Genomic DNA, 24665 nt, shown 5'->3' on the forward strand with positions numbered 1-24665 from the left:
GTTATCCTGTTCCCTCCTCCTGTCAGAACTTAAAATAGGTGCAATTTATTTTAAAATGATCACAAACAAACCTAAGAAGTGCTTTGTTCTATCAATTAAACTAAACTCAGTGATGCGAAATAACTGCTGCCCATGGGAACAGTCTAAAAGGGCAGAGGATGTTAGTGAAGAGGAGCTACTCCTGCTACTTTCATTATCGGGATTAAAAGACTTTGCAGTTCCATTATGTAATATGCGCTGCAGTCAGACTAAATGTAATTTTTAAAAAAGAGGGGGTGGACAGCATGAAGTGTACTGCATGCCAAAACCAAACAGTTTTAGAGGGAAATTAAGCAATTTCTGTAGTGTCCACAACAGGGGTGTAGTTGTCCAGGGTCTTGGGGGGGTCTTAGAACCCTTACCTTTTTGGGAGCACGGTCCCAGCAGAATCCTGTGTCTCCAGCATCCTACAAGCCAATCATTGAAGGTGTGTTAGCCACTCAGAAGAATCTTCTAACATGCTTCCTTGTCCTTTCTTGCTGATTGGAGCCAATCAGACTGAAAGGAGGTGAGCGAGCCACTGAGAAGACTCTTCTCAGTAACTAACACACTCTCCTGTCATGCTGATTAATTCCCAGGGAAGTCTATTGTTATGGGAGAAGGCGCACAGGAGAAGAACTGAGGGGTGTGAAGATGACGACGGACAGCAAGCAAGTGAGGGGGCATGGCTGTGAGAGAGCATGACGTGACTATAATGAAGGGACCCTGAACTTGTGGATTTGCCACTACACTACTGGTCCATGGTGGGAAAATGCCCAGGAGTAGCCAATGTGGTGCCTTCCAAATGTTGCTGGACTCCACCTGCCATCAGCCCCAGACAGCATGGCTAATGCTCAGGGATGACCGGAGTTGTAGTCCAGCAACATCTGGAAGGCACCACATTGACTACCCCTACTCTATAGCTTTGCATCCAGTATAAAAGTGCCCCCCTCCTCTGGGAAGCTTTACATGTGGTTTGGAAATGAATTGTATGTGCTTATGGTTTCTAAGGGCTGTGGCAACATGACATAAACATGGAACGTGGCCACAAAAAAAGAAGTAAAGTCTTGCTACATCTCGTCCTCTTTTGTTGTGTTCAGCATGAGAACCCAAGATGGACCAAAAGCGCTAAATGATTCCCAATCTTGATCAGCCTTCCTTTCCTGACCGATTCATACAGCAGGCTGTGCAGTGTAAGTGGGCTTCTATTCCCTAAGAAAAGGGGTGTAACAATAAATCATGGTTTCTTGTTATGTGCAGGAGGTATCATGAGTCTTAAGACTGCATACTATGCACAAGGGGTGGAGATCTGAAATGTTCATTCCTGGTTTAGAAAAAACCATGGTTTGTTGCTTGGTGCAAATTCACCAGAATAATGGTTTACTCAAACCCAAGTCAGGATCTGGTTTGATATCCAGGTTTGTTAGTGAACAGTGGTTTTGCCAAACCACCATTTACTGAGTTCAGATTCAACAACAGTTTCTTCTAATCTCCTCCCTCCATGCACAAACAGGAAAAAACAGAGTACAGTCCAAAGGCTCATGGCAGCTTATTCTCAAAAGAAGCAGCTATGGATTTTTTTGCATGTACAATAGTCTTAAAACAGGCAGCAAAAGAAGCTAGTCTTCCCCACAACCTGGTGCCAACCATATGTGCTGAATGCGGCTCATGGGAGCTGGAGTCCAAAATAGATGGAGGGCACCAGGTTGGGGAAGGCTGGAATAAACAGAGAAAAATAAAAGCAAGAAGATGATAAAAAGAGAAGCTGTGATGCATGGAAGCAGAAGGAAAGGGAGGGAAAGAAGCCCCTTCAAGAGGCCAGAAAAGTCACTTAAAACTAGTTTCAGATCCCCCACTGCTTTGAAAGAAAAGTCCATTTGTAAGGTTTCCTGCACAAGCCCACTGAAATGAATGAGTCTGTTCATTTCAATGGGGCTTGTGTGGGAGATCTTCCCAATAAGTTGTGACCGAAGCTTTATAGGAGGATAAGAGTTGTAATACTTAAAGAGAAAGCAATGTGAGTTCACCCAGCTTTGTGGTTTGCATAGATACCAGCAAGGCCAGCTCCCTTGCCAGTGAATGCACAGGGTTGAGGGTTCTTGTTTTCTCCCTTCCTCTGTATCTACATAGAGTCCTTGTATGTCAAATGTTAGTTCACTTAAGCTCACAGGCTATCAACAGCAGTAGTCCAGTGTAGGCGCAGAATAGAGGAGACCCCACCAAGAATTCCTGACTCTTGGGAGGTACCAGAAATGTTCTATTTGGGAGTCAGACTTCAGACAGCAGAACAGTCTTTATAATATATGCTATCTATCTTGCACACTACAACTAATAAAATACATTCTGGGTGGCCCATCATTGCAGAAACAGAAAAGAAGGAATACATATCAGCATGAAAGAAGTTGCTGAATGTCCATTTAACATCAAAGTATAACACTTTGAAAGCACGTCTTAGTTAAAACAAGCTACAATAGATAAAAGACTGAGATGGACAGATAGCCAACTGGATGCTGTTTGAGTCATCAGTCTCCCCCTCCTGTGCCCCACTTTATACAATACCTTTAGAAAACTGCTTATGTATTACATGTGCATTTCTCCATGATATATGCTCATCCTTTGTCTTACTATTTTAAAAAAGAAAAACATTTTTTAAACAGCGGCAATACTACCTTGGAGTCAGTGAAGGCCAGTACCACTTGGGACCAGAAGGGCGGAAGGCAGAGAGCCCAACAGTAGGTGGAGCCAGAGCCAATGACAGGCAGAGCCAACTAATTCTAGTTTTCCCCCCGCCCTCCTCCCTGCTGAGTTCTACAAGGGCAACACTGAACCTAAGGAGGAGGAAGCCAATAGGCAGTAAGTAAGAAGGCAGGCAGGTGGGGGCCAGCTGAGGACAGACTGAGGTTGGTGGGGCAGTCCTACATTTGCCCTCATGGATCAGCCTCCACTATTTGGAGTTTCCAAATGGCGTCACTAATTAGGTGCCAGGTGGTGTCATCCACAATCTGGTTTTGCTGCAAACTTTGGAACAGAAGACTGAAGGGAGAGATGATAGCACTGTTCAAGTACTTGAAAGTTTGCCACACAGAGGAGAGCCAGGATCTCTTCTCAATCATCCCAGAGTGCAGGACATGGAATAATGGGCTCAAGTTGCAGGAAGCCCGATTTCATGTCAGGAAAAATCTTCCTGCTAGTGAGGTACAAGAATGGAACCAATGTCCTAGGGAGGTGGTGGGCTCTCCAACACTGGAGGCCTTCAAGAGGCAGCTGGACACCCACCTGTCGGGTATGCTTTAAGTTGGATTCCTGCATTAAGCAGGGGTTGGACTCAATGGCCTTATGGGTTCCTTCCAACTCTACAATTCTATGATTCTATTATTTTCTCAGAGGTACGTTTATACTGAACATGCGGAGAGGGCATTTCCAAACTGATGCCCCTCCCTGATTTGCAAAAGTTATGCCCCACCTTCACCATTAGTCCTAATTCCCTAACATTTATAAAATTCATTTTCTTAGCTTGTTGGAGCTGTTTTCCTCCACTTAAGTAATCCAGAAAGTTGTGCAGAACACTGAACTGATGTGTGTACATTTGAAAAAAATATCCTTTGAATAGTGTCATTATTCCTTCTTTTAAGATAGATTGTTCTTTCTCTGAAGCCATTAATAAATCAAATGGACTCCTGCTATCCTCTCGGCTAAATAAGCTTCAAAAAATGGCTTTACTTGAGGATCATCCTAGAGGGAACTACTATTTGCTATGCTATTGCAAATCTCTAAAATATGTATCTCTGACACACAGCAAATGGGATTTTCTTCCCTGGGTTTCCCCTTCATTGACCCTTGATTTAGCGCTGGCTCTTAGGTGAATTAAGCAGCACTCTGTGTGTGAGAGAGCTGAGGCCAAGATAGTGGGGTTGCTCTAAGGAGCCTCAGTACCTCTGTAGATCTCCCTATTTGCTTGTGTTATCTGGAGTGGATTTCTTTCTTCTGGAGGTTTTCAAGTAGCAGGTGCAGGGGTCACAGTTAATTTACGTTGTGCAAGAATCTTTGTCTCCGTTTAAAGATTTTAATCACTGTTATTAATAAATGCTACCCTTTTCCATTTTGGTTCCGTTAACATAATGAATGAAGATCAGGCATACACTTTTCATTTGAATACAGAATATATATTTATAGGATATGACAACACTACAAATTTATACTGCTTTAGGGTGCAATCGTATGGTCTCAGAAGGGCATCCCAGGGAACATTGGTTATTGCAGATCTTCCCTCTGCAGGTGGAGAGGCAGGTCCACCTGCCACAGAAGTTTACCCTTCACCAGCTGCAGAAAGTTCCACCACTGTGGCTGCTGTGCAGGCAGTGAGAGCAAAATGTGCCAGGGGTGTCTTGGGGACAGATCCACCAGATCCAAACCCCCTTGTTCCCTGGACACACACCCCAGGACAGGAGAAAAACTATACTAGTCCTGGAGCTGGTGTAGTTATTTTCCCTCTCATTACAACTGGGGGGGGGGAGAGAAAGAAAAAATAGAGAAAAGGCAAGCCCCCACTCTCTATCACCTTCTGCCCTGGCTGACACAAGCCTGGCAAGGCTTAGGAAGAGGCAGTCCTTCCCCAACACCCATATGATTACTCTGCCTAATGTGTTCCTTCTCAGATATTACACTGTAGTGGGGGAAACACTGTTGCTAATTAGAGAAGCCACTTGAGCCAGATCAAAAGTACCCAACCAGAGAGGGGGAAAAGCACCTTTCCCAAGCCAGAGAGGAAGTGTAGTTCAAGAGGAATGAGCTACGGAAACTTTGGCCGTTCTCCCCATTACACTGCAGTGTTCCACCGGCTTTCTGTTGGCAATGAACACAAAGCATGAAGGAAAAACCCAGAGTGGGCCTATAAAGCCGGGGAGCTACCACCGATCACACCTTTTCCTCTCCCTCCCCACCTCAATATGTGTTCCCCCCACACCTCATAGTGCTTCCATCTCAGATGTGTGGTTACAGGATGCTCCCTCAATGGACTTTGGGGCAGATGTCTAAGGCCTCATTCAGCAGAATGAGCAGGAAGGCCCCCAAATACAGCAGGGCTGGTTTGCCACATTTTGAAGTAAGTGGCGTTGGTGGTGCTGCCACTGGTGGCTGCCCAGCTGGTGTTGACTCATGACAGGGCCTTCTTGATGGTGGCCCCCCTATTTGTGGCACACCCTCCCTAGTGAAACGCATCAGTCTCCCTCACTATTAACTTTTAGGTGAAATTTAAAAGCATTCCTGTTTACCCAGGCATTTGATGGATGAAAGACCTGTCCCTGGCAACCCTGGAAGTATTAGTTTGAGAGTAGGTGATTGCTTTTAGGAGCTTTTAACTGTTTTAGAAGGCTGTTTTTAACTGGTTTTAGAATTTCTAATTGTATTGTTTTAGTATTAACCTGTTTGCCACCCTGGGCTCCTTTGGAGGAAGGTGTGGGATATAAAATTAATAATTTTAATATCATCTAGAGAGCACCACCACTTAACTGAGCCATTGGTTGGTACGATCAGATGCTCAGTGAAATTCTTGCATGTGTCTATATGAAAACACTATGTTAATTACCGATAAATGAAGTTTCTCAAAGCCTCCTAAGGGATGCATGGCACAGTGGGAGTTGAACCAACGTCTCCCAGGTTCAGGGTCAGCATCCTCTCCAAGGCCTGACCAAGAGGTGACCCACCAAAGTGGGCATTGTTAATCAGATCATTCCTGGACCCTATATATTTACATATGGCAGTCTGAGTAGAAGTGGATGCACAGAATAAAGCAGCCAGAGTGAAGCCATGATGAATTAAGATGGAGGACAATTTCATGCTGTGTGTGTCATTTTTGGTTGGAAGCTGCTTGCAATTTTGTGAACATTGCTTGAAAAGAGCTTCTGAGAAGAATTTAGTACAAAGCTGCTGGATAGCCAAAACAATGTCGAAGTGAAAGAATAATAAAAATGTGTGTTGAGCTGACATTATGCAAAAGAATACTGCTTGGAAAATCACTGGTGCAAGGTACTCAAGCACGGCCGACCAACTATGTGTTGTGGCCTGCCAAGTTTTTGATGAGAGACATTTTGTTTTTGCCTCAGTTAGAGAGCAAAACTAGAAAGTTTGTCAAGCTCCCACTGAGCCACCGTGCATGGCTAAGGGGTTGCAATTTTCATTTAATTGTTGCATTTACCTTCCCAATGATCTCAAGGTGGCATACAGAGTTTTTCCTCCCATTTTTATGCTTGCAGCAACCCTGTGAGGGTAGGTTAGGCTGAGAGACAGACTGAGCTTCATGGCTGAGTCGCAATTTGAACCTGTCTCCCAGGTCCTAGTCCAACACTCTAACCAGTAGACCACACTAGCTCTCCGTCTGGGTGAGCTTGTCTCCATAATGATGTGTTTCTATTGTCTTGTTTGTTTTTTGTACAAAGATTTATGTGAAGCTCTTCTAGAGCTTACACGCCATTCAGGGTGGCCCGCAACAATTAAAAACCAATGACAAAATACAAAACCCTCCCACAATACAATATAATAAAAACAGATACAGACGCAACAGGCATCAGATGAAACAAATTATTTATCCACTACAAAAGCTGGCCTAAACAAAACGGAATTTGCTGTACAGCAAGCTCCCAAGAGAGGGTCCAACCAAGCCTCATGGGGCAAAGGGCACCATCGTTTAGGTGTAGCCACAAAGAACACCCTTTTCTTTCTCTTTTCCCCATTCTCTTACCTTTGTAGGAGATGGTAAGGGCAGGGGAGAAATTTGCTTCACTTTGCATTTAAAGGTGAACCTAGCTAATCCACCCTTTCCAAAACAATATGTGAACTGAAATGCAGCCAGCCTCAGAAATTTGCACTTCTCTGAATTGTGCTGTGCAGTTCTCTGCCCAAGTGAGGTGTACAAAAATGTGTATATTCTCAGGGAACGTGTGTATTCAAAGACATATGTTAGTGAAAGTAACACACAACATTGCAATACATTAGAGGAAATGGCTTACAAATAATGTCCATATTAGGCAAAAATTGCATACAAAAACGTCCATATTAGGATAAATTTTCACTAAAATCCTGATGACTTTTCATGAAGGCTTAAAAAAACAAAAAACCACACAAACTAATGTGGAAATGTGGAGACCTGAACTTAAAACTGGAAAAAGGGGAAACTGCAAGAAACCGAAAGTGAAGATTAGCCCATCGCATTGAGGTGGGCTGCTCTGTACATCATGGGTGGGCAGAACTGAGACTCTGGATCTACTTTGTTTTTTTCTAGAGTCTGAGCTCTGTCAACTGGAGCCTGGCACAAAAGGCCTATGCTTAGAATGTAAGCATTCTGAGCCCAGGAATTTGTTTGGCATGCCAGAAGTGGACGGCGTTTACAGCCCTTCCAGACAAAAATCCACTCCTACTTATCTTAAGCTTCCCTCATTTCAGCAACATAATTTTGGGGGAGGGCTCTTTCTTGTCACTAGTGCTAAACAACTAGGAGTCATAAATCTTTGCCAATCTACTGGAAGTCCCTCACAGATCGCCCAGTAGATCCCAAGTGACCTCCTGCATACATAACAGTCTTCCCCTTTCTCCTGTTGTTCATCTATAAATATGTTGCAGCTACAATGGCTTCCAGGCAGCAGAAGATTCTTCCTCTGCCTGCTTTCTGTAGAGTGTTCTTGGTTCTTCAGTGATCCCTTTCGGTACACATCTTGAACATGTCTTGGCTGTGGGTGCTTTCTATAAACTATAAACTGGCTATTTTGGCGGCAGTCAAGGCTGGAAAAAATGGGGGGAGAGAAAGAGAAATGCCTGCAAGTGTTATTGTTATTTCTATTTTTAAATGCTGAGGCGCTAACGTGTGCAGCAATGAAGGCAAGGCCATGGATGGGCTTAAATTAAGAGACAAACAAATCTCACAGATTGCCAGAAGTGGCAGTCCTTGGCCGTAGTTATGATCGGCACCTCTCTGGGCCTGAGTCGAGAGAGAGGAAAGCTATCTTCTTGGAAGAATTTATTCCAAATAGAGTGTTTCCTACAGAAGAACACAAGAGCTGCTTTGCTGGGTCAGCTTGAGCATCTGTCTAGCCCTGGCAGATGCCTCTGTGAAATTTGCAAGCTGGTTACCTTCCTCTATTATTCGTTCCCAGCCTTTGATACTCAGAGATAGGCTGACTCTCTGGGCATAGAAGTTTTGTTGACAGAGCCATCCACTATGAAATTGTCCAAACCTATTTTTTAAAGTCATCTAAGCTATTGGCCTCCTCAGCACATATTGTGGTGGTGATTCCATAAAGTGATGAAGCACTGTGTGAATAAGGCCCTCCTCTTGGGTGCCCCATTCTAGTTCACTGGGAAACCTCAAATTCTAGCATTTATCTGTGTCCACATTCGTCATGCCTTTCATCATTTTCATAAACCTCTCCACTAAACTAAAAAGACCAAACGTTTTAGACTTTCCTCATATGGAAGGGAGAGCCAGTGTGGTGTAGTGGTTAAGGTGTTGGACTATAACCTGGGAGACCAGGGTTCGAATCCCCACACAGCCATGAAGCTCACTGGGTGACCTTGGGCCAGTCACTGCCTCTCAGCCTCAGAGGAAGGCAATGGTAAACCATCTCTGAATACCTCTTACCATGAAAACCCTATGCATAGGGTCAACATAGGTCGGATTTGACTTGAAGGTAGTACGTACATACATACATACATACATACATACATACATACATCATATGGAAGGTGTTCCAGTTCCATTATCCAAACTCTCTGTGAGGATATAAGGAACTGTCTTAAGACAGCATCAGGCCATTTGGCACAGCACCATCTCCACTCTGACTGTGTCTAAGGCACAGGTGGGTAACCTGAAGTCCTAGCACTCCAAGCAGCCTTGTTCATGCATGTGGCAAGGAGGAGAAAATGGGTGCAAAGAGGGTAGCAAAGAGAGAGAGAGAGAAGGGGTGGCAGAAAGAGAAAAAAACAGAGAAGGTGGTAGAGGGAGAGCAAGCAGAGGCGGAAAGGGGGTAGCAGAGAGAGAGAGAGGTGGCCCCAATCTTTTGGCTGTAGCCAGTGGAGGCTGGTGGTGGCTCCCATGTCAGTGGGGCAATGAATGTTCCTTGAAAGTTTGGACTAAATCCCAGAGCGGATTCACTGCCGCACTGATCGGAGCCACCAGCCTCCACATCACTAGTATGCAGCCCCCAACAGATTATCCCCCAAGGAATGTGGTCCTTGACAGAAAAATGGCTGCCCTGCCCAGCCTGGCTCTGGGATCTCAGGTGGAGGCCTTCCTTACCACCGCTATATGAGATCCACAGGAGGAGGCCGGGATTGGACCTTGGATCTTCCGCCACTGAACGATGGCCTTCCCTGGACCCCTTCTTCATTCATTTCCAGGCCACATCCTGCTACATCTGGCCAAGGACACCTTCATCAATGTTGCATCACTGACTCATGCTGCTGCACTGGACACTGCATTGCACTGGATGGTAACAGCCCTAAGACAGTGCACAGTGGCACTGCACTGGCGCTGGCGCCCCTACTCCCAATCCTGCCTCCTTATATGACAATGCAGCAACTCGCAGCTCAGACTGCCAAAATGGCCTAAAGTGGCACGTGGCCCCTGGTGGCATTGGTTCCTTTGGAAAACTTAAAACAATGCCAACGTTTTGTTTTAAGCTCCTGATGCTTAGCATGAACCCTAATGGAGGCCCACATAACACTGGCTGGAAATGTGAACCATTTTTATCATCAGTCGCCTTGAAAGCTTTCATCATCAGTCACAGCTGCCTGCAAAAAAAAAATGCTTATGTTTTCTCCACACCCACCCCCGCCTCTCTCTTTTTCTTAGGAATGCCAGCAAAGCTAATGCTCCTATTACTCAAAGTTGCCATTTGTAATTAAAAAGATAATTTAGTTCAGTGTTCCATAGCAGTGCAAAGCTCTGGCTGTTAAAAATAATAGATGGAAATGTATCCACTAAGAAAGCTATGGTATGCCTAACAATAATTTATTTGATGTTTTATACTCTCGCTGTTCAACAAAGACAGGAGCAAGACAGCATCCTTCAGAAAGGGATTAGGGCTCAGTACTGTGATATTGCTAAAACAATGTCCCTAGCTGAGTGCAAATCCTGCTGGAGACAGAAAGGAAGTCAAGAGTGATCAGAAATCTTCAACAGCACCCTTAATAGTTTTAAAAGTATCAAAGGAAATGAACATTTAATTATGTTGGTTTCGGAGTAGTATTAATTATAGGGGAGGACCCATTAATTTAAATGCCAGCTGGTAAGCAAAATCCTTCATACCTAAATAATTAGTCTCTGTGTACCACACGAGATGAGGATCTTAAATATAGTTGGCATAACTTGCCAACCCTAAATGAAGATTAACGTGCTGCCAGCCTCCCGTAATCCCTAATTCAGAAAAAACATATTGGGCTTCAGTCCCACTGAAATCAAAGGGGCACGTTAGTCATGATTAACTTAAAACCTCATTGATTTAATTTTAATGGGATTTAAGCATGATTCGCTTTATCTAGATTCGGGAGGGAGGTTTTATAAATTAACAGCCTTTGAGCTGAAATAAGGGTTCCCAGAATGCACATGTGGATCTGTTTCCTACACTGAGGTAACATCTACAATATACATTCAAAGCACACGAGTTCCCCCAAAGAATCCTGAGAACTGTTGCTTGTTAAGGGTACTGGGAATTGTAGCTCTATGAGGGGTGCACTACAGTTCTTGGGGTTTTGGGGGGGAAGCCATGTGCTTTAAATGTGCTTTAAATGCATGGTATGGATATGACCTGAAATAAATGAAGGCTTTGCATGTGGAAAAAGCTTCCTGTGCCCATGGTCACACCTAGAATGGCTGGATTGGAATACAGGATTGACCAGATGGGTCAGTAAGCATTGCCACTTGGATTAATCGTTTACTTGTACAACTATGTAACAGTAGGTTGTTAGTACCTGGCTGTATGTTCTATTCTGTGTTCTGGGACTGTATTCATAGGACTCCCAGAAAACAACCTATTTATTTGCTTGCACAAGTTTACGCAGAGGTTAGATTACATCCAGTCTTTATTGAGCATTCATTCTGATTGGTTTGATGGGATGTTCTATGACAATGAACATTCATCCTGCCTTTATCCAGATTTGCTTATGGGGTGTTTATACATCTTCCGGTTAATAATTTGACCAGCCCATGCTTTACCTGTCATTTTCCCAACTGCAAAAAGTCTGTTTCTTTTCTAAAGGGTATTTGTTGCACGAGGGCAACAGAGTGTTTTGATCCACTTTATTGCACAAACCTGCATTTCCTTGTATGTGCTTGAATCTCTCCCGCAAAATACTGACAGTCTGGAGGCACCCTTAGTTGCCCTATTTTCTTTTGGGGTGACAGAGACCCCTTTAAGGTATCCCTACACTTCACCCATGCGCTTGATAGTAGACAGTTTGTGGTGATAAAACTGTGGTGTGCTCTTTCTCAGCAGTTCAGCCACTTAGCAAAGACAGGACTACATGTTGCCTGCTGATCTGATGCATGTGATGTTGTTTATTACATGGTTCCACTGTGTCACTGAGGTGGATTCCATGCCCTTCTTATAGCTGATGCAATATGACCTGTTTTGGCTTGGAACAGACCCTACAAAATGGTCGAAAGCCATAATTTCCAATCTCCTTAGATTTGGTTCATAAAATATTGAAGTCCCTGAGGTTTTAGACAATGTCTGCCAAGCATCTAGTCAGCAAGCATCAGCAGCTAGAACATGTTTACATTTACTTTACTTTGTTTTTTGCTACTTTGTTTAGTTATAAAGGTATGTACCGCCCTCTTGCAAAACATCAGGGCGGTGTACAACAACATATAAGCATTTAAAAGCAATGCAAAATTATCATTCAAGTGACGGGCTACTCAAGAGACATTAAAAAGAGATGCCTGAAAGTCAAAACCTAACCTGCCTCTCCCCAAAAACATCAGGGTGAGCAACAATATTCTTTCATATAATTTCATATTTAAAAAGCAATTAAACAGAACTGCAGGGAAGTAGACTCTGAATCCTAGAGGATGTTGACAAATTATAATATATGTAAAGAAGTAAATGATTGAATTTAGGTTTATGACTGTTAAACTGGTTTGGTTTCCACCTCCCTAAGTAACACTGAAGAAGTTGAAATGAAAAGTTTGAAGTTGAGGTTTAAGCAATCTTAACCCCTACCCCCCCTCTCTGTGGTCATTCACTTATTTACATATATGAATATATGAACATTTTCAGACCCGAAAAGTGTTAGTGTGCAGGACTAATGTGCATTGGAGCAATGGGTGTGGCAGAGGCTGCCCCCTGCCTTTTCAGGGTTCTTGATCACATGAACCAAACCCTCCACTCAAATAGCTACATGAATGGGAGTTTCTGGTCAAGTGTTCTAATAAATGTGTGAAGGTTGGCTCCCCTTTAAATTGCACATCTCTGCTCGTTTAAAGCATGGTGAGTGAAATTATGCTTAGAGGATCTTTTATCATGGGAGCAGACATATTTTGCTTCCCTTTAGCCTTTCCTCTTAAATTGTGCCTGATTTGCTGACCAGGCTAGCCGAACACTCAAAGAAACATGAATCTGTAAGTAAATGCCGTGGTAATCCTGTCAACTTAAACCGGTGAAGGAAGTCTTGGGGGGGGGGATGATTAAAACTGAAACAAGCACCATTGTTGCCATTTCCATTCCATTTGCTTCACACTGATTCCGTGCATGCAATGCCACAGGTGGTATTTGATAGGTCTACTCAGATTAGAGCCATTGACATTAATGGTTATGACTGAGGTTCATTCATTTTAATGGGTCTAATCTGAGTATGTCCTAGTTGAATACCACCCCATGTATTGAAAGCAGCCTTCCCCAGCATGGTGCTCTCTAGGTGTTTTGGACTACAGTACTGGCTGGGGCCGCTGGGAATTGTAATCCAAAACTTCTGGAGGGCACCAGGCTGGGGAAGGCTGATGTAGAGGGATGTCTTGTCCTGTGCTTAAGTATGAGTCCTGCTTTAATTTTAGCAGTCCAAAAAAGATTGGCTGACATCTCATGGTTTTTAACCAGGGAAAGCATCCCATATCTTTTTGCTCCCTTACTCATCCTTGACTGCCGTTAGGTCTCAGGCAACACTTGAAATTGTTTGGGGGCTATTTTTAACAAAACATGGTTGACAGCTTGAACAATAAGTGGTAGGCCTGCCAGAGCACATGGGAAGATAAACCAACAACTCTAGAGAACCTTTTGGAGCAGCAATGGGCAGCAGGTTGTCCTCAAGGTACTTCATTTTATTTTTTGCAGTTTCTACATTGCCTTTATCTGCATTGATGCACAAAGCATAAAAACAAGCCCGTTTTTAAAAAATACTAACAAAAGCTCTTTCAACGTATTCAGGAATGAAAAACTAAGTAGGTGAAAGACAACATTTAAGCTCCTGTTGTTTGTAAATTCTATTTTACAAAAATCAGGATCTTCACAAAAGCTATTATCCTCCCACTTGCAAAGCACATTAATTTAAAATGGGGGTTACATAGGAGACAGATTGGGACCACTGACTTCAGTAGGTTGATGATTTTACTGTAATTGATTAATTGGTTCAATTGACTCATTCATTAGGCACAAACTGAAAAAGCAAATCATTAATCAGAGCTTAATCTGGCTCTCTATTAACACTGACAGAGCTGTTTTCAATAATTTACCATGTCTCTTGATTCAGATTTTTAATTTTTTTTAGTTGCATTATTTGATGGAGAGAAACTCAAAATATCACCAGTGTTTTTATGGTGATTTTTATTTACACCCTGAGAGTTTTTCAGCAGTAGCAAGGTCATATGTAAGGAGAGGAGGGATAGGACAAAGGATTGAGACTAGAAGACCCATAAAACATGGAGGATCCATTATTACATCTCTGACATTTCTTTTTTTTAGGTAAAAGTAGTGTGAGGGAATTTAGAATGGGGAAACTGTGTAGAAGGGAAGGGGTTAAATAAAATGTAGCTTTGGGTGGATTTAGACTGGGAAAACCCATGTAGCCCAGCAACTTGTTCTCACAGTGGCCAACCAGATGCCTATAGGAAGTCTGAGTGCAACAATGGTCACCCAGAAACTGGCATTCAGAAGCATTTTGCCTCTGACAGCGAACACAGAATATAGCTATTGTGGCAAATATCCATTGATAGCTTTATCCTCTATTACTTTGTCTAGTCCATTATTATTATTATTGTTATTATTATTATTTCACCAACAGGTCCCATCCAAGTTGGTGGCCATCACTTAAGGGTGTCTGTCACCATATCTATGTATCCATACCAGTGGCTAATTCTTTTAACTTTGAGAAGACAAGGCAAGGAGCTCAATGGGTACCTTAAGTGGCCATTAATCAATCACAGGCACAGATGATGTGTTTGTAGCAATTCTGCCATTTTCCTTGAAGTAGCTGGTTGTGATAATCTTATTTTCCAAGGCTCTTACATTTTACACAAGGGGATACTGTTCCACTATAGGTCCCAGCTTGAGGAGGGTGGGCACACTTCGAGAGACTGAACTGATTAGTGGAGGAACCTATAAATAGAAAACCATACCAATGCTGGTCTGTCAGGAATACGCTAGAAGCTGAATCTCCCTGGCTGTGATGAATGGTGCCATATGTGCCTCACTGCCAATGTTGCCAGCTGCTCTTGAACACTCATTTTGAGCAGCGACTAGCCTTTTATTAGTTAGGAACAATTGCCAATAATGACAAAGTTTCCCCCTGCTTTCGAACTATGCCTGCCCATTACAGCTGTCAATCTGCTTCTGCTTTGGACAGTTAGGAGAGCAAGGCATTGTTTAGGTTAGCATGACATGCAAACCAGAGCAGTGTGTGCCATCTGTCATTTTGAAATGGCTAGTTTTACAAATAATAAATTACAAAGATTAAAAGTGTACTGCCTAATAAAATTAGAGACATCTTTTTCATAAGTTAAGTCTGCAGTCCTACACACATCTACAAGGTACCAAACAGCTAATGGTAGGCAGAGCCAGGGGTAACAACATGTGAATGGTAATGGTATTTGCAAGGGGTGTTCATGGACCCCAAGATTTGCTGTGTATTGGTGTCTGTGCATTATTGTTTTTCCAAAAAAAAATCTGTGCTTTCTTTGCTTTGATCTGTGTTTTGGGTTCCAAGCCACGCTGCATAAAATGAAACTCTGTGTTTCCCCAATTGCCATAATGGGGAATCTAAAAATGGCTATTTCCACACACACACACACACACACACACACACACACACACTTTCGGTCAAAATGGATTAAATTTACAGGAACAAGAGTCCATCCAGAGTCGATTGAGCCTACCAAATTGTAGACAAATACGTCCATGGTTTTAAGAAATTTGACCATATAACACCTATTCTGGCCCAACTGCACTGGCTACCAATATGTTTCCGGGCCAGATTCAAAGTGTTGGTTCTTACCTATAAAGCCCTTAACGGCATTGGACCGCAATACCTGGCGGAACGCCTCTCCCGCTATGTACCTACCCGTTTGCTACGCTTGACGTCGAAGGCCCTTCTCCGGGTTCCAACGCATAGCGAGGCCCGGAGAGCAATAACTAGAACTAGGGCCTTCTCAGTAGTGCCCCCCGAATTATGGAACGACCTCCCTGACGAGATACGCCTGGCGCCTTCTTTGTTATCTTTTCGGCGCCAGGAAAAGACCTACCTCTTTGCCCAGGCTTTTTAAATATAAATTTTAAATTTCAAATGTTAATTTTAATTTTTTTTTGTTGCAATCTTGTTTTCACATATGTTTTATAGTGCATTTTATTTATACTCACTTGTATTTTAACCTGTTTTTATTGTTGTACACCGCCCTGAGCGCTTATTGCTAAAGGGCGGTATAAAAACACAATAAATAAATAAATAAATAAATAAACAGGGAGCATTATGGCCATCTGAATTCTCTCTCTAACACAGCTGCTGAGGCACTTCTTGAGAGCTGGCCCAAGACATTTTGCTGCATGAGGCAAAGGACAAGATGGTGCCTCCCATTCCACATACAGAAGCCAAACAAACAGGGACTTGACTCTTATTTCCAACGCTGGTAGCAGGGCAGCTTACAGGACAGTATCTTCCACTTCACTAAGTGCAGCAGGTTGGCTTAGAGGGTGCAAGGCAGGGCATGTGGCATACAGAGTTCTGTCTTCCACCACTTCCTGCCCCTAGCATCAGCTGCCGAAGGCAGCTGCCTCACTCTGCCTAATGGTAGGGCCAGGCCTGCACTTCTCCCACGGTGTTTCCATGCACTAGATAGCTCACATGAGCCACATCTATGTTTGCATACAAGCCCAAATTTATTATCCAAGTAACAGTTGGAATAGATGATAATGCACATGGCAAATTCCTGATATCAGCAGAACTACTTCAGCACAGCCATTGAACCATATAAGGGGTGCAGTTTTACTGCTCTTTAAGGTGCCTGGAGTGGAAATCCCCCATATTCAAGAAGCACTGAGCTCCTTAGAGGAAAAGTGAGATACAAATGCATCATTATAGGGTAGTCAGTTGTGTATATCATTTATTCTGAGAATGCATTTGCTGACAAATGGGTGATTTGCAAGATACCCCTTCTCTGTAACAAGATTCTCTTGCTTGTCTGTTTGTTTGAAGACGTTCTTATCCTATTTTATGGATTCCAAAATGAGACCTCCTCACACATAAACCTCTTTTAACCATCAATCCATCTGTCATCCATTCACTAATGTTATGTTGCATGTATGAAGGGCCTTTGTTTATGCCAATTAATTGAGATAACAAGAATAGTGCTTTGACTTCTATAAGAATGGAATATAAGGGGGAGTGATCTCTCACACACACATCATCATGATGTTCCATTTCTATAAAAGCCAAAGCGCTGTTCCTCTTATCTCATAATCAACGGGCATAAACAAGGGGTGTTCAGATCATTTCTTCCTCTAGCGGTTCAGCTGCTGCCACTGAAAAGTGAAGGTCACAGAGGTGGCTGAGGATGGGAAATCTCAAGTGCTTGAATAAGCATATTTTGTTTTTTATGTTATTTATTTATGGCATTTGTACCCCTCTCTTCAGCCAGAAAAGGCTTCCAGAGCAGCTTATATATCATCAATTAAAACAAGACAGTCCCTGCCCACAGACTTAGAATCTAAAAGACACAATACACAAGGGGGAAAGCAGCAGGAACAGCAGGGTTTATTCTAACATGCAGCTGGGCACATTCTGCGCAACGTCAAAAAAATTGTGCAGTGTGAAACAATTTTTTGTGCAGTTGAGCATATAGGATTTAATAAGGAGCTAGGTGGTTTCTAAAAAAAAGAAATAGATGAGAAAAGATTAAAAAAGAAATAAAAAACGAAGATAAATACTGGTTCCTTTCTAATCTTCATAGTCTGATAGTCAATTTTTTTGTAAAAAATGAGGTGCTGGTACTCATATCTTGATGAAAGCACTGTGGGCATCATTACAAAATGGCTGCAATAGGCAGCAAAAAAGGAGGCACTGGTACTCTGTGCCAGTTAGCATTGTCACAAGAAAGCCCTGCTAACAGGATATTATGGGACAAATTACTTGAGTAATTCAGGGGCAGGCAGTGTGCAATCTGCTCATGCGGGGGGGGGGAGCTTAGAATAAACTCTGAGGAAGAGGAAAAAAGGAAACTCAGGCACCAGTTCTTAAACAGTAGTTTTCACAATGACCAGCTGGAAACAGTTGAGGGGTAGGCAGGGGTGTAGTCATCCAGGGACCCAAGGGGGCGTCAACCCCTTACTGTTTGGGAGCAGGGTCCCAGCCAGCTCCCTATATCTCCAGCGTCCTATGACCCAATCAACATAAAAGGGGAGTGTATTAGCCACTGAGAAGAGGCTTCTCACTTGGCTAACAACATACTCCTTTTTCGCTGAACGAAGCCAAGCAGAGTGAAAGGAGGTGAGTCAACCACTCAGTGGCTAACACACACCTCCCCTTTCATGCTGATTGGCTCCAAGGGAGGTCTGTTGTTATGGGAGAAGGAGTGGTCGGGAAGGACATGGAGAACAAGGAAGTGAGTGAGTGTTCAGAAGAGGTTCAGAAGAGGGCGACCAGAATGATCAAGGGGATGGAGCGACTCCCTTACGAGGAAAGGTTGCAGCATTTGGGGCTTTTTAGTTTAGAGAAAAGGCGGGTCAGAGGAGACATGATAGAAGTGTATAAAATTATGCATGGCATTGAGAAAGTGGATAGAGAAAAGTTCTTCTCCCTCTCTCATAATACTAGAACTCGTGGACATTCAAAGAAGCTGAATGTTGGAAGATTCAGGACAGACAAAAGGAAGTACTTCTTTACTCAGCGCATAGTTAAACTATGGAATTTGCTCCCACAAGATGCAGTAATGGCCACCAGCTTGGACGGCTTTAAAAGAAGATTAGACCAATTCATGGAGGACAGGGCTATCAATGGCTACTAGCCGTGATGGCTGTGCTCTGCCACCCTAGTCAGAGGCAGCATGCTTCTGAAAACCAGTTGCTGGAAGCCTCAGGAGGGGAGAGTGTTCTTGCACTCGGGTCCTGCTTGCGGGCTTCCCCCAGGCACCTGGTTGGCCACTGTGAAAACAGGATGCTGGACTAGATGGGCCACTGGCCTGATCCAGCAGGCTCTTCTTATGTTCTTATGTTCTTATGAGTTTGCAGAGTAGGAGGGTAGACAGCCAGGAGGACTATAGTCTGCAGGGAGGAGAGGAGGAGGAGGAGGAGGAGGATGCAGTGAACAAAGAGAAGAAGTTCGGCAGCGCAGGAGGGAGAAGTGAAGGACTCTGGAGCAGGCAAAGACAAGGGAATAGTGGAAAAGGAGGGAGGGGAGGGGAGAACTTGGACTCATGGCTGTGGCTGAATCTGCTTGCTCCAGAACCAGGTGCAGCAGACCAATAGGATCTGCCCTACATGGGCAAACACACAAAAGATTGGTGGCAGCAGCATAGCTAAATTCACTCTCTCTGTTTGTTTGCTTGCTTGCTTCCATGCACGAGTGCCTGCGTGCATGCGTGTGTATGTGTAGTTCAGTCCAGTTGGGTGTGAGTCTGGATATTTCTGTTGCGGGGTGGAGTTATGTTTCTGCAGGTCTTTCACCCGCTGACCTTAGGCTGGCAACATTCAGTGCAAGACCAGGTGTTGTATTTGAAATGGAGGGAATCAAAAGTGATTTAAGATTTTCCACAATTCTGTTCCAATGCCCATGCCGGGATAAATTCAGTATTTAAACAGTTAAAAATCAAGCACTGTGTTCATTTGTTGTGGTTATTTATGAATACTTCATAATAAATATAACCATTTTGAGCAAAAAAGGATTTGAAATCAGTCATGAAGCTCACTTGGTGCCCTTGGGTCAGTCACTATCTCTTAGCCTAACCTACCTCATGGGCTTGTTGTGTAGAAGGAGATAGAAAATGGCTGCAAAGGGGGACTTAGTGCTTGTATCATAGGCATCAAGTTTTGCCTCCTTTAACCAAAGTGATGCATCTTTATAAAGGGACATTTTTTCTCCCACCCCCACCCCTACCCCTACCCCTTAGTACACCTCTACGCTTTAACCAATCTGACATGATTATTTTGTGTTTAAGTGCATAAGTCCCAACTGTATTCACGAGCTTATGCCCAGGTTGGCATCCACAAGGAGCCCTCTCACCATGAACCCTTCTCTGCACCTTCCTCACAGGCTGCAGTCCTGTACCTACTTACTTGGGAGTAAGCCCTACTAAACACAAAGCGACTTACTTCTGAGTAGATATGTATGCCATGGGCTTTTTAAACATCTACCCACACTTACTGTGTATTAGAATCAGCAGAAAATAAGTTATAAGGAGCACCTGATCTCAAATGGAGTTTACAAGGAGCCAGAAGCTACTAGCCAAGTGCAGGGGAGGGGAAAACAAAAGCTTTTTAGGACCCCAGGGATTTCTGGTGTCCAGACACCTGACTTATCAATCACAGAGACTGAATGTTTATTTTTTATTGTATAATCCTAGATGGTTGTATAATCTTAGAAGGCTGTAAGGGGGGCATGGTGTGACTATCATGCAGGGAGCCTGCACTTCTAAAGTTACCACTGCAGTACCGAAAGTAGAAGGCACCTGATGGAGCTGGCCTCAGCTTTGTACTTAGAGCTAGCTGTAAGTGGGTGGGGTGGGCAGAGTCTCTTTCATATAGACAAACCCGTGCATTATTGCTGATGCCTTTCCCTTCCCAACTGTTCAATCTTTCTAGTGTATTTTGTGATTTTTGCTCTAAGCTCAATGGCACAATGCGACTACACTATTGAGAAAGCCATAATATGTGTTGGTAGAATGATCATTAGAAGGAAAGTGGGAGATTTCCCACACGTCAATTATAAATATTTGTTAATAAAAAGGCAGTCATATTTGAGAAATGTTTCATTTAATGGGAAATAACTGTGTAATGCTGTATATTCTGTACAATCATGTATAAAAATCTCCACATTTGATGTAATCAGTGATGTATGCTGAACAGAAGATCATTGAGATAGATCTGTTATGGACAAAATTCCTCCTTCCTCAAAAGACTTATACCTTGCTTCTTAAAAGGAAAATTATTTTGTGAGTAAAACATTTCCCTAGAAAATCACTGTGAAATTGCATAGTTTGTCAATTTTGTAATGTAAGAGCCAAGTCACACCTTACATGGCAACCAGGTTCCACCAGCATCTCCATTGTTTACCTGGCAAACATCAAGTGCTTAATGTGAATGGAGCATCATTAGAAAGTCACAACTGGCTGCAGTTCCCTGTCACATTGCCACTATGCATTCAGGAATATGCAGTTGCCCATCATGCTTCATGCATTTATTACTTGGGTGTAACCTGACAGCCAACTAAAGTGTAAAACAGCCTTTCATCCTAGTGGCAATGTATAGATGTGACTGAGTGGACTTGCTGAAAACCTATCAGAAGAACTCTGATCAGAGCCAATTGTCTTGACGAAGCAACCAGAGCCTGCAAAACATACAGAGCAATTTATCTGTTTACATTTCAAGGAACTGTGGAAGCATTGGGCTTCTATTTGTTCTCTTTAACAGAAATCCTGTATGTCCCTTCAACCACTATCTTGCAAGCATTAGAGATACAAAGGAAAAGGCTGGTTTTGTTATAGATTGTGTTACAAAGATAGTCTATGGTTGCAAATATTTTGCTCACTCTGCATATTTCTGTGCTACTTCCACAACTAAGGGTGGATTCACACTTATTTTCTCAAGCAGCATCATTTTACTCGAGAGGTAACTTCAGCAGTGAAGTGCTTCTCTTCTGTACTGTCCACACTGCCAACTCAATGGGGATAAACGGCTGCTCCTTTTGGTGCATTCACACCTCCTGAGATTAAGTGATGCTGAAGCTACTGTTGGAGTAAACTACCGCAATTTGAGAGTATAAATGTTAATGACCTTAAGAGACAGAGTCTTTCTGGGGGGATTTTCTCAAAAGCAACTCTATGATCTTCTCAAGCGGCACCCACTGAGTTTTTTTTAAAACAACAGCTGGTTAATATTGTATGTGGTATTAATCTGCAAATTTTGAAATCACTGAGCAGAGTTGTGTTATCAAAAGAAAATGTGCTAAACTCATATATTTTTTATATTTGTGGTGTTTTCCTATTAGTATAGAGTAGTGAATGTGTATCCACGTAGCTAACTTGCAAGAGTGAAATATTCAGAGTAACTATGAACATGCAGAAAATATTTGTAATATTAACCATTCTGATGGTTTATTGAAAATAGTCTGCCAAAGATCATTCTCTAACTATCTGTAATATGTATTTTCTCTCTTTCATTATGGGTATCATTTGACAAGTACAGCTACCCAATCACCTCCTCTCTTGTTCAAAGCCCGCTGTTTTGTATAATGAAGGGGAAAGACAGCCAGACATTTTGTTTCACGACAGAGGGTAGCTTTCTATTGGCCAACAACAGTAGAAAAGAAGTACATTATAATTCATTAATAGCATCTCAGTGCGTAGGTTGGAAGGAACCTCAATAATTATTTAGTGGGAGGGAGCCCTACATTGAGGCAGGATCAAGTAGATTAACATGGCACAATTGCACACTCTAGCCCTAATATAGCAAATGGTGATCCAAGCACAAAGGGTTGTTTGAGGAGTATGAAATCCTTTCCATTCAACAACCCAATTTGCACATGCCAATGACATCCGGATCAAGAGACCAACAAGCACAATAGCAGGTTGTGTGCCTGCTATTGAAACCTAGCCTTGCCTTTCCCTTGCTGGAGAAAGAAAGCTGTTCAGGCGCTCCCTTCTACTAATCCTTGGTTCAGCGGAAACAAAAGGTGAACCTGTGAAGGCTGTTATGCTCACAAATCTAAGGATTGGCTGTATCAAGAATCACACTTGTATCCAGAGTTTTCCTTGATATTTCTTCTGCAACAGTTCATGCAGCTGAAGAGGCTATCAGCAACTCAGTTTAAAAAATAGCTTGTCTCGTTGTCAGAATTGCTGAAACAGAAGCTTCAGGAAAACCTCTAGTTATGTGCACTGTTCTTGGCTGTGTAAACATATTACTTCTTTGCATTTTGACCAACTAGTTTTTCTGTTATATTTTACAAAGAAGCATCTCTGCAAACACCTTTAATCCTCAAAGAGTACAACAGATTTAAAGACACCAGTTGTGACTTTGATCATACAAACACTTGCATATTTAGCTTATTTATTTTACATGTATGGCCTGGTTCGGGACAAATAAGAATAGATTTTAAATGCAAACTAGAATATGTCAAGTTGCTAATGCTATGCATGTGTAAATCCAGCCACCAAATCTAACAGAAATATCTTGCAATGGTTGTTATCTCACATTATTAAACTAGTTTCAAACCTAATTATCACAGCTGCTAAACCAGGAACCCAAGAAATTATAGTTCTCTGCAGGAGCTACTAATCTCCCACAAAGAATTGTCAGAAGCTTTGTCGAATTACAGTTCTCTGAATTCTTTGCAGGGAGACCATGTTAATTAATCCAGATTAAAATCAATTTTAATTAATGTAGATCATGCCTTCCAATGTGCTCATGGGATGTAATTCCATAATGTGAAACGGCCACCAAGAATGTCTCTCTATGTATCCTCCCTGTCTAAACATGATATATGGATGGGATAAATAACTTTAATGAATTAGTTGAGTCCTTAAATGTTTGCAGGATTGCTCTCTTCAGCTGAAAAACATCACAGATCTGACCGCATTAAAAACCTCAAAGAGGTTGATACAGACCTCTTCCCCAAAACATTATGCCATAAACTATAATGCAGTAGGAGATGAATTACATCCTAAAAGAATACATCCTAAGGAGAATTACATCCCAAGGAGTACAGGGATGAATTGCAAAAGAAATAGATCAAGTTGGCAGGTTTGCCTAGGAGATGTTCTACAGCAACTACATTATGGTGAACCACTGCCAAAGCAGGATCTTTATGTCTCAGGTGCCATGGGCATATATTGAATGGGCAGCATCTAAAGTCAAGGCTTCCCATTCCAGCTCCCAGTGTACACATGGCTCTCCCCTGCCCAAAATAGCTTCTCCTCTACACATGCACATCAGCTCCATCCATCAAAAAGCATGAGAATCCCCCTACATGTAACAATGAGCACGGAACTCTGGATTGGGGAGATGATGGATTTAATTCTCCCACATTTTCCCAATTACCTCTGCAGACATTGGGCTGGATCCAACCTTAGTCATGGTTAGAGTAGATCCACTGAAGTCGATGGGACTTAAGTTAGTCCTAAGCATGATTAAGGCTACAATCCTATACACACCTACCTGGGAGTAAGTGTCGCTGGACTCAGCAGCACTTCCTTCTCCATATAAGTGGATAGGATTGTAGTGTAAATCTGGATCCAAGCTAATACCAAAGGATATCAAACTAAGCAGTGCTGTATCCTGGAAAGATGGTAGGTCATTACATATAGGCTTATATTACATTCATGAAAGCTTATTATAGCTACAGAGCAGTAACAATTTGCCAGAACAAATATGCCAAATTAAACCCACATAACTTTGTGGCTTTGCAAGGTAGAAAAGAAAAAGAGAGAACTAATTCATAAAATTAATTTTCACTTAAAATGCTATCAGTTGAAAGCAATTGGCTTTTCTCAACTATTGTGATTTTTTTAGACTTTTTTCTTCAAGTAAGATAAACTCTGACGCAATCTTTTCAAAATGGGAATGTGTAACATTTTGGGCTCAGGTATTTTGTTTCTGAGCAGAGCCATAATTTCTTATTTAAAAATAATAAAGGAACTTTATAAGAATCTATTGGTAGTGAAGACGTTAGGGTACCAAATCCACCAAAGCACTGATGTCGGTGCTTTAACCTGGATCAGGAGCCAACTAAATATACTATTTAATGTATAAAGTGTATTTTCTAAGTTTTAATGTTTGTGTTTTGTGACTAAAGATGCCCAATCTGGTCAGTCTTTTTTAAAAAAGAGAGTAAACATAACATCGTTACTATACATGTCAAGAAGCTGGACATTAAATGAACATGATGTTTGCATAGCATTGTTGTTATATCCATGTGATTTTAAAATGGTTAGCAGTTTTTGTAGCCATGGGAACTACATGAAGATG

The sequence above is a fragment of the Rhineura floridana genome, chromosome 4 (genome assembly GCF_030035675.1).
Source record: "Rhineura floridana isolate rRhiFlo1 chromosome 4, rRhiFlo1.hap2, whole genome shotgun sequence".
Classification (NCBI taxonomy): Eukaryota; Metazoa; Chordata; class Lepidosauria; order Squamata; family Rhineuridae; genus Rhineura; species Rhineura floridana.